Source organism: Myotis brandtii, unplaced genomic scaffold (assembly GCF_000412655.1).
Source record: "Myotis brandtii unplaced genomic scaffold, ASM41265v1 scaffold213, whole genome shotgun sequence".
Classification (NCBI taxonomy): domain Eukaryota; kingdom Metazoa; phylum Chordata; class Mammalia; order Chiroptera; family Vespertilionidae; genus Myotis; species Myotis brandtii.
In genome coordinates this window covers 1,419,181-1,427,428 of record NW_005357962.1, presented here as the reverse complement: position 1 = coordinate 1,427,428, position 8,248 = coordinate 1,419,181, and the positions used below count along the sequence as shown (strand labels likewise).

Below are 8,248 nucleotides of genomic sequence, written 5' to 3'. Positions count from 1 at the left end.
TTGTTTTCTTGATCTGAGTTTATTGAAAGTAACAGTAGAATTTGGAAATGTATCATTCCCTTCAGAATAAATTAGTGTCCATGGAAGAAAAAGGCAATGAACACATTCATCAATGATGGTTCTGTTTTCACCTTCCTTTTCAATGGCAGTATATTACTAGTAAAACTAGAGGCCCAATGCACAAAATTCGTGCATGCATAGGGTTCCTAGGCCTGGCCAATCTGTGGGGTGACCAGCGGGGTGATCGGGGGCCCCCCGCTGGCACTCACCTTGGCTGGCCTGGGGCCTGCAGGTTGGGGGCAGATCCTGCATTGAGCATCTGCCCCCTGGTGGTCAATGTGCATCATAGTGACCGGCCGTCCCACCAGCTGTTCCACCTTTCGGTGGATTTGCATATTAGGCTTTTATTATATAGGGAAGCTTCCTGCCCCTGGTTTTAGTTGATGTAGCTATGTGCCAGCATTTGTTAAGGTGTGTTTGCATTTCACAGTCTCTGCATCCAGCCTAGCACATTGCCCTCCTGAGCTATGGACACAACCCTGGAACATGTGGTCTGATGGAAAGGTTCTAGAAGATCTGTGGCCCCAAAGGAAGTAGGACACTTGGTTTTAGTCCTTGATGCCAGCACTAACTAGCCATGAGACCTTGGAGAGCTCACTGAACCATCTTCTCTGAGTCCATTGGACCAGAAGATCACAAAGGACCTTGAACTCAGGTGCATTATTGATGCTAGGGTTTACCTTTCCTGGCAGCAATCATGGCAAATGGTTTTCATTAGTTAAATACAACAACTTTTGGGAAGACTGGTGGGTTAGCTATATTTATGAAATTACTAGTTATTGCGATCTTTCCTGAAACATTTTTTGAGACACATTGATTGGTTGAGACACATGCCCTGACCGGGCCGGGGAGTGAACCTGCAACCCAGAACATTTTTTGAGACACATTGATTGACTCCCACACATGCCCTGACCGGGCCGGGGAGTGAACCTGCAACCCAGGTACATGCCCTTGACTAGGAATTGAATCTGTGATCCTTTGGTGCATGGGTCAATGCTCCAACCACTGAACCACACCACCCAGGACTTCTGCGTAAGCATTTTAAATCTAAGTATAGCAATCTTTTTTGCATGAAAGTATCCTCAAACTTTTATTTTACAGAACAATTATGGTTTATAATTAAAAATGTTCATAACTGACCCAATATCCTCTTTCTTCTCCCCATTAAACCTTCTCATTACACCAGGAGGAGTTAGTGCTCCTCCAGGCACTGCCGATGTGAAGGGCTTCACTTTCCACTAAGAACTGTGGCTTGTTACACTCTTTTGGAATTCATCTACTTTAAGGACCCATTTATTTTTTATGGATTTTTTTTTTTGCAGTTTCCCTACACTTGGCTGTTCCTACCATCTGTCGTGGAGCCCCTGACTTTGCCAGCCTATTAACCCCAGCATGAGCTCTCCCTGGACCCTGGCTTTAAATTCTAGTTTGACTTTTATTGTTAATTTGAGGATGTGCAATTGAATCGGAAAAATTTATGAAAATGAATTAAAAATGTGTCATTTCGTTAATGTGACTCTAAGATTTTTATTCCCATGGGACAGACTTCTACTTCTACTTTTACTTCATTAATTTGCACAAAAGCATCTAAACTTGAATATACGATCCCCTCTCCCCCCAAGTCTTGAAAAACAGTTTGCGTCTAAATGACTAAAAAAAAAATACCTAACTAAATGACTAAAAAAACCCTTAAGCATTGGTGGATCTTGGGAAATGAAAATTATACCACTCAGGATGTTACAGCTCATGACAATTAGTGTCCAAATATTCCCTGGACCTGTGTCAGGCCCCAGGGATCTGGATGGGTCACGGGTGATCCAGTCCTACTCTCAGATGTTGGAAGGGCCTTTATAAAGTATCCCTGGTGTCATTAGGGAATATTTTGATAAATTAATTCAAGTGACTTTCCCCGCCACACTTCCGTCACTCAGTGCATCCTGTCCTTCACCTAGGGGGAAGCCAAGAGGAGGGGACCCAGCAGAACTAGGGGACCAAGAGTCAGTCCTCCACATCTGAGTCTCAAAAGCCCATTCATTCTTTGGGGGCCTGCCAGCAAAGCAGTCTATGTGAGGAATGGTGGCAAAGGAGAGAAACGAAGGCAGCGAGAGGCCAGGCACCCCTGAGGGGCCCAGGTACCCAGAGTTGATAGAACAAAGATTTGGGCACCTGGGATATGGATGATTTGCACGCCTCCACCTCCCAAGGGAAATACAGGCAGTCGGCAAGGTCCCACAGCTCTCTGCACCGAGGTCCACAAGCTGAATGTCTAGCTTGGTATAGGAGCAGAAACACTGTGTCCAGTAGATTGACTCAAGATGCCCGGCAACATTTCTCACAACTAAGAGGAGTAAATTGAGTATTTTATGCAATTCCAAAAAAAGTACCAATGAAGCAGGCGCAATAACAAAAACAATACTACTACTACTACTACTACTACTACTACTAATAACTGGAAACATTTACAAAACACATATAGCTTTTACTATGGGCAGATGCCACTGTAAATATTTTATATGTTAACTCATTTAATCCTCCCAAAAGTAGGTACTATTATTATTAATAGCTGTCATTTATAGCTGAGAAAACTGAGGCACAGAGAGGTTTAGTAAAATGGCCAGGGCACACAGCCAGGAATGAGTGGAGTTGGGATGCAAACCCAGGGAGTCCAGCTCCAGAGTCAAAACCGAAGAGGCCTTGGAGCCAGAACAGAGAGGATGGAGCAGGGACTGTGCAGGCTGGAGACCAGGTAGGATGAGACCGCCTAAGGGATGCTGTTGTGGGGAGCTCCTGCCCAGTTTACATTGTGTTGGCCCTTCTTGCACCGACTTTGCTCATATACAAATGCTTCCCTCGGGGGAGTAGGTCACGGGACTGTGCAGGCTGGAGACCAGGTAGGATGAGACCGCCTAAGGGATGCTGTTGTGGGGAGCTCCTGCCCAGTTTACATTGTGTTGGCCCTTCTTGCACCGACTTTGCTCATATACAAATGCTTCCCTCGGGGGCAGTAGGTCACCATCAGATATGATTCTGCAATTATTTCCATAGGGAAGTGAGACAAAAAGATAAGGGGTGCCATCGGTGCTGGGACTAGGAATAGAAGGCAGACAACCACTGCTGCCCAAGACGACAATGGCCATCCTTCGATCCACTTCCTACACATGCCCCTGACCTGAGTAAGAAAACCCCAGCGACAACTCTCGGAAGAGCTGTCCAACAGCATGAAATCCCTACGTTTGCCAGGCTCCCCGGCAAGAACGAGTTCTTTCAGAGCCTTTGAGGAACTTCTTGATGATAAAATGGAAGGTCAACTTGGGACGAAAGTTTTCTCCCCCGCTTTCTCCCCCCACTCCCCACTCATGACTAAAGGTGTATGAGATGAAAAATAGATTGGGGCCGTGTCAATAAATTAAAGGGAAGTCTGGGAAATGTACTGCCTTTCCCACGTGTCCCATTGGGATTCTTTGTTCAGCATTATGTTGAAGATCAAAGCCACACCTAACCCAGGAGAGAAGAGGCGGGGAGGACCCTGATGGCCCACTGGGTGAACATCTTGGCCCCATCACCAACTGACCGCCAGCTTCCCCTTCATCAGAAGGGCCCGTGTAGCTATGCTTCACTTCCCTGATTGGAGCATTGGATAAGAAGACATATAAGTACAGGTTAGCCAGTAGCGAACTCCCAACAACACGGTTCCTGCTATGTGATTTAAGTCGCACATCCCCACTGCCTGAAGTTTCTTTCTCAAGAATTCTTTCATAAGAAACGCGGAGGAGACTTGATTCCCGAGGGCTGAAATGCCCCCTAATGTGCACACCGTCTGTTAGGATAGATTTGTAGCAGCAGCAGTCTTCAGACAATTTCCTCATGTTATCCCCAAAAGAATTCTGAAAAGCTAAGCAGCCGATGACATATTTTTAACATAACACCTAAACATTTAAAAAGATGTTGAAGTGGCTGCAAGGATATACTTTCAGATGTAATGTATGCGACACCCAAGCTTTTAATATATTTTGACAAAACCTTGGCGATTCAAATCATTCAGTTTATGGAAAAGGACTGTCACATAAGCAAATTGACATGCGAGGTGTGCTCTTAGGCAGACCAAGCTTAGGAAAATAGTGGAAGTTGAAGATCTTTTTTTAAAAAAAACCAACTTTACAAACCATGTCCCCTCTCATTAAAGGACCCTCCCCATCTTTCCCTTAGCTCTAGATTCCCCCCAACACCCCAGGGAGCTGAAAGGAAAGCAGGGTCCCCAGTTATAACATCTGGGGCACATCACTTTCACACCCTCTCTTTGCTGACAATAAATAACCAATAAGTGAACTTCAATAAAACAGAACCATCTGTGAAAGGCACAAATTAGGTAACCACTATATTGTACCTCTCAGTAACATAATGGGTCATTTTATTGATTTTTGTTTTTATTATTTTTACTTTTTTAAAACCAAAAAAATGACAAAAATAATTTCGTTTTAAATCTGTTTCTAAAATTCAGTATTTCATGCATGAATTAAAACTTCACCAAACAAACATATGACACCCTGCAGTTTTCACTGTTCTCAATTTCAAAGGCAAATTTTAAATACAAATATAAACTCCAAGTGACCGAACTGCAATAACCTCAGTTCTGTTTCTTCATCTTCAAAATCACTGTGCCATCAGCATGTACTTTAACCTGTGGTATAAATAGCCAAGGAGGTTTGAGACATGAACTGTTCCTAATTCTAAACTTTTTAAGCACTTACTCTCGAAATGAGTGCACGTCACTAAGTGTGTGGGGTCCCCTATACCTGTTGGTTCTCCGAGTTGACTTCCGTGAAGAATATGAGGTTATTTAGGACAAGAGGCCCGATGCAGGAAATTCGTGCAAGGGGCTCGGCCCCCGCTGCCAGGGCAGCTGCCTCTGCCTTGGCCCTTGAAGCCTTGGCTTTGTCCAGAAGGTTGTCTGGAAGGACATCCAGTCTAATTAGCACATTAAGCTTTTATTATATAGGATAGGTAATTAAAATGTGCTCATTGGAAGCTTATATATATTATTATAACTCAATAGTAACTGTACAATTAAGAAGTCTGGGACCAACAAAATAATTTTGGGTGGGGAGTATTTCAACACTGACATTATTTAGAATTGCATAAAGCAGACTGAATTTTCTTATTATTTTAAAATTTTCTACAGACATATCTCCCCACTCCCAGCCCCTCTTTGCCGCTGCATTTGAAGTGCTTGGCTTCCACAGCCATGCCCGCTGTTCTCCAAGGATCAATAACCTTCCTTGGGGCGGGGGGAGTAAAACAGAAGGAACTGGGTGAGAGACCTTGGTAATGAAGTTCTATGCTTTCTTCCTTCACAGTCTTGCTTAGAGCAGGACATGTGGCCCTATGAAGGGAGGTGGCAGCTCCATGCAGGAACGTGGGATGCTTGGGCTGTTACTAAGCAGAATAGGTGGTCATCCTATATAATAAAAGGAAATATGCTAATTGACCCTCACACCGTCACAAAGATGGCGACACCCACATCCAATAAGGAGGGAATATGCTAATTAACTGCCACGCCCTCAAAGATGGTGGCACCCACAGCCACAAGATGGCAGTGCCCCGTCCCCCCAGCCATGCTGGGGCGGCAGGCATTCAGTCTGCGCGCCTGCCTCTGGAGTCCCCCAGTCCCCTCAGCCCCTCAGCCGCCCAGGGCCGACCCATGGTGCAGGCAAGCCTCAGATCTCAGCTGCCCAGCTGCCCAGGGGTAGCCCGAGGCACAGGCAAGCCTCGGATGGCAGCTGCCCAGCTGCCCAGGCCACCTGAGGCTTAGGTAACCAGGGCCGGTCGAGGCTTTTGCTGCCGGCAGTGGCAGCAGCAGAGGTGTGATGGGGCGTCGCCTTCCCCTGATCGCCAGGTCGCCTCCCGCCCCTGAGGGCTCCTGGACTGTGAGAGGGGGCAGACTGGGCTGAGGACTCCCCCTCCAGTGCATGAATTTTCATGCACCAGGCCTCTAGTTAGATAATAACTAGTGAGCAGTCTGAGGGATCATGTTGCAGGTTTATTTACAAAAGCTTGACAATGCAGGAGAAAGACAGGGCACCCAGAGTAAGACAGCCTGTTTGAAAATATATAAGCTTGAATGGTTTTCGATGGTCTCCTGTCTGCTAAAAGGCCAAAGTTAGATTTATGAGGCAGGGATCATCCAAAAGCACAGCAAAGTCCAACTCATCTTTTAAATGCAGGCATGTTCCTTTAGCTCCATTTCATGATATACTTTTATTTTTAGTTTATATTCCTTTGAAACTCCCTCCTTTCTCTCTCTCCCTCCCTCCCCTCTCTCTCTCTTTCTCTTCCCTCTCCCGTCTACACATGTCCACACACACTCTTGTGCATGCATATAATTTTTACATGGTTGTAATTATAACATATACTATATACAGTTATAAGCTCTAAGAATTTCATTGTGAAATTCATCATCAATATATACATAAAATGAATGTCCATTGATAGATGAGTGGATAAAGAAAATGTAGTTTTGTTCAGCCATATAATAGAAGGAAATCCTTCATGAGTGGACTTTAGATCGATTTTATTGCTGTTGTTGTCTAGTTTAATAAGGCAATAGAAGTTTAAAATAGGTGTTCCTTTCTTTATGTGGCTTATTATTGCTTTCACATTCACTTCTACCTGTAAATCTCCTAATTAGAACAAATTAAGAGTTCAAATAAATCAATGGATTGAAAGGTCAGGTAAAAATAATAGGGTAGAATCATATTAGGATAAACCAGACATTATCTCACAAATGAGGATATTAAGTTTGTACAAGGGCCTGTAAGCTTTGGAAAAAAAAGAAGAAGAAGAAGGAAATCCTGCCATTTGCAACAACATTGGAAGGACCTTGAGGACATGATGCTAAGTGAAATAAGTCAGACAGAGAGAGACAAATACTTCATGATCTCACTTATACATAGAATCTTAAAAACAACAACACACCACCACCAAACAAAAACCAACAAACTGAAATCATACAGATTGATTAGTACAGAGAAAAGATTGGTGGTTGGCAGAGGTAGGGTGTGGGGATGGGAGAAATGGGTGAAGAGGGTCAAAGGTACAAATGTGCAGTTAAAAAGTAAATAAGTCACGGGGTGTAATGTACGGCATGGTGACTACAGTTAATAATGACGTATTGCATATCAAAAAATTGTTACATCTAAAAGTTTTCATCACAAGGAAAAAACTATAGGTGTGGTGATGTTAACTAGACTTATGTCATTTCACAACATACATGAATATTGAATCATTATGTTGTACATCTCAATTATATCTCAATAAAAACACATATTCACTAAAGGTATGAAGTATAGATATATTTAAAGTATAGACATCACCATGCAATTCTAAACACTGGTTTCAAATGTATAATAACCGAATGACATCCTTAGACCCACTAACCAGTAAAGGTGATATCAGCATCTTTACAGCCCCTGTGCCTCCATCTCTCAGTGTTTCTAGCTCTTTACAAGAGCCAGTCCTGCTCCTTGAGTGTCTATTTTCTTTACCCCACAAGAGCTATGGTCATTTTCCTCCTAGTGTTTGTAGATTTCGTTTCCTACTATTTTGTTTAGGATTTTTTCATCTATGTTTATAAAACAAATTTCCCTGTGCCACATTGGCACTATCTAGTTTGGATAGTAAAGTTAAATTAATCTCAGAGAATGAGTTGGAGAGTGATTTGTCTTTTTTTTCTATTGTTTCTAAAAGTTTACATAAGATCAAACCTATTTGTTTATTGAATGTTGGCAAAACCCCTATGCAAAAACCTGGTTATTTATTTGTGGGGATATTTAAAAACATTCATTAAAAGGTTATACTTCCAAAACCCTCTCATTTCTGAAAAAATATCAGGTTAAATATGTGAAATTGCAGATATTGCCTAGTTTGGACATACAAGAATGGCAATTTCATATGGTCGGACCTAATAATTAGTCTACATGTGTAGATAATAATTCCAACATCTGCCATCTTCATGGGTTGAATTTTGCTATTTGTGCTTGCTGCCAACTTTCACTCATGTAGGTTTGTTTTCTTTTAAAAAAAATGTTTTTTTTATTGATTTTTAGAGAGCAAGGGAGAGGGATAGAGAGATAGAACATCGATGAGAGAGAAACATCATCGATTGGCTGCCTCCTATACTCGCCCCCCCCCC

At 42.9% G+C, this 8,248-nt stretch overlaps 1 protein-coding gene across 7 annotated transcripts in view; it reads right to left on the bottom strand.

Annotated features, from left to right (window-relative positions):
- Window positions 1-8,248, bottom strand: part of RGS6 (regulator of G-protein signaling 6) — a 517,144-nt gene that overhangs the window by 144,016 nt on the left and 364,880 nt on the right. The window lies entirely within an intron of this gene.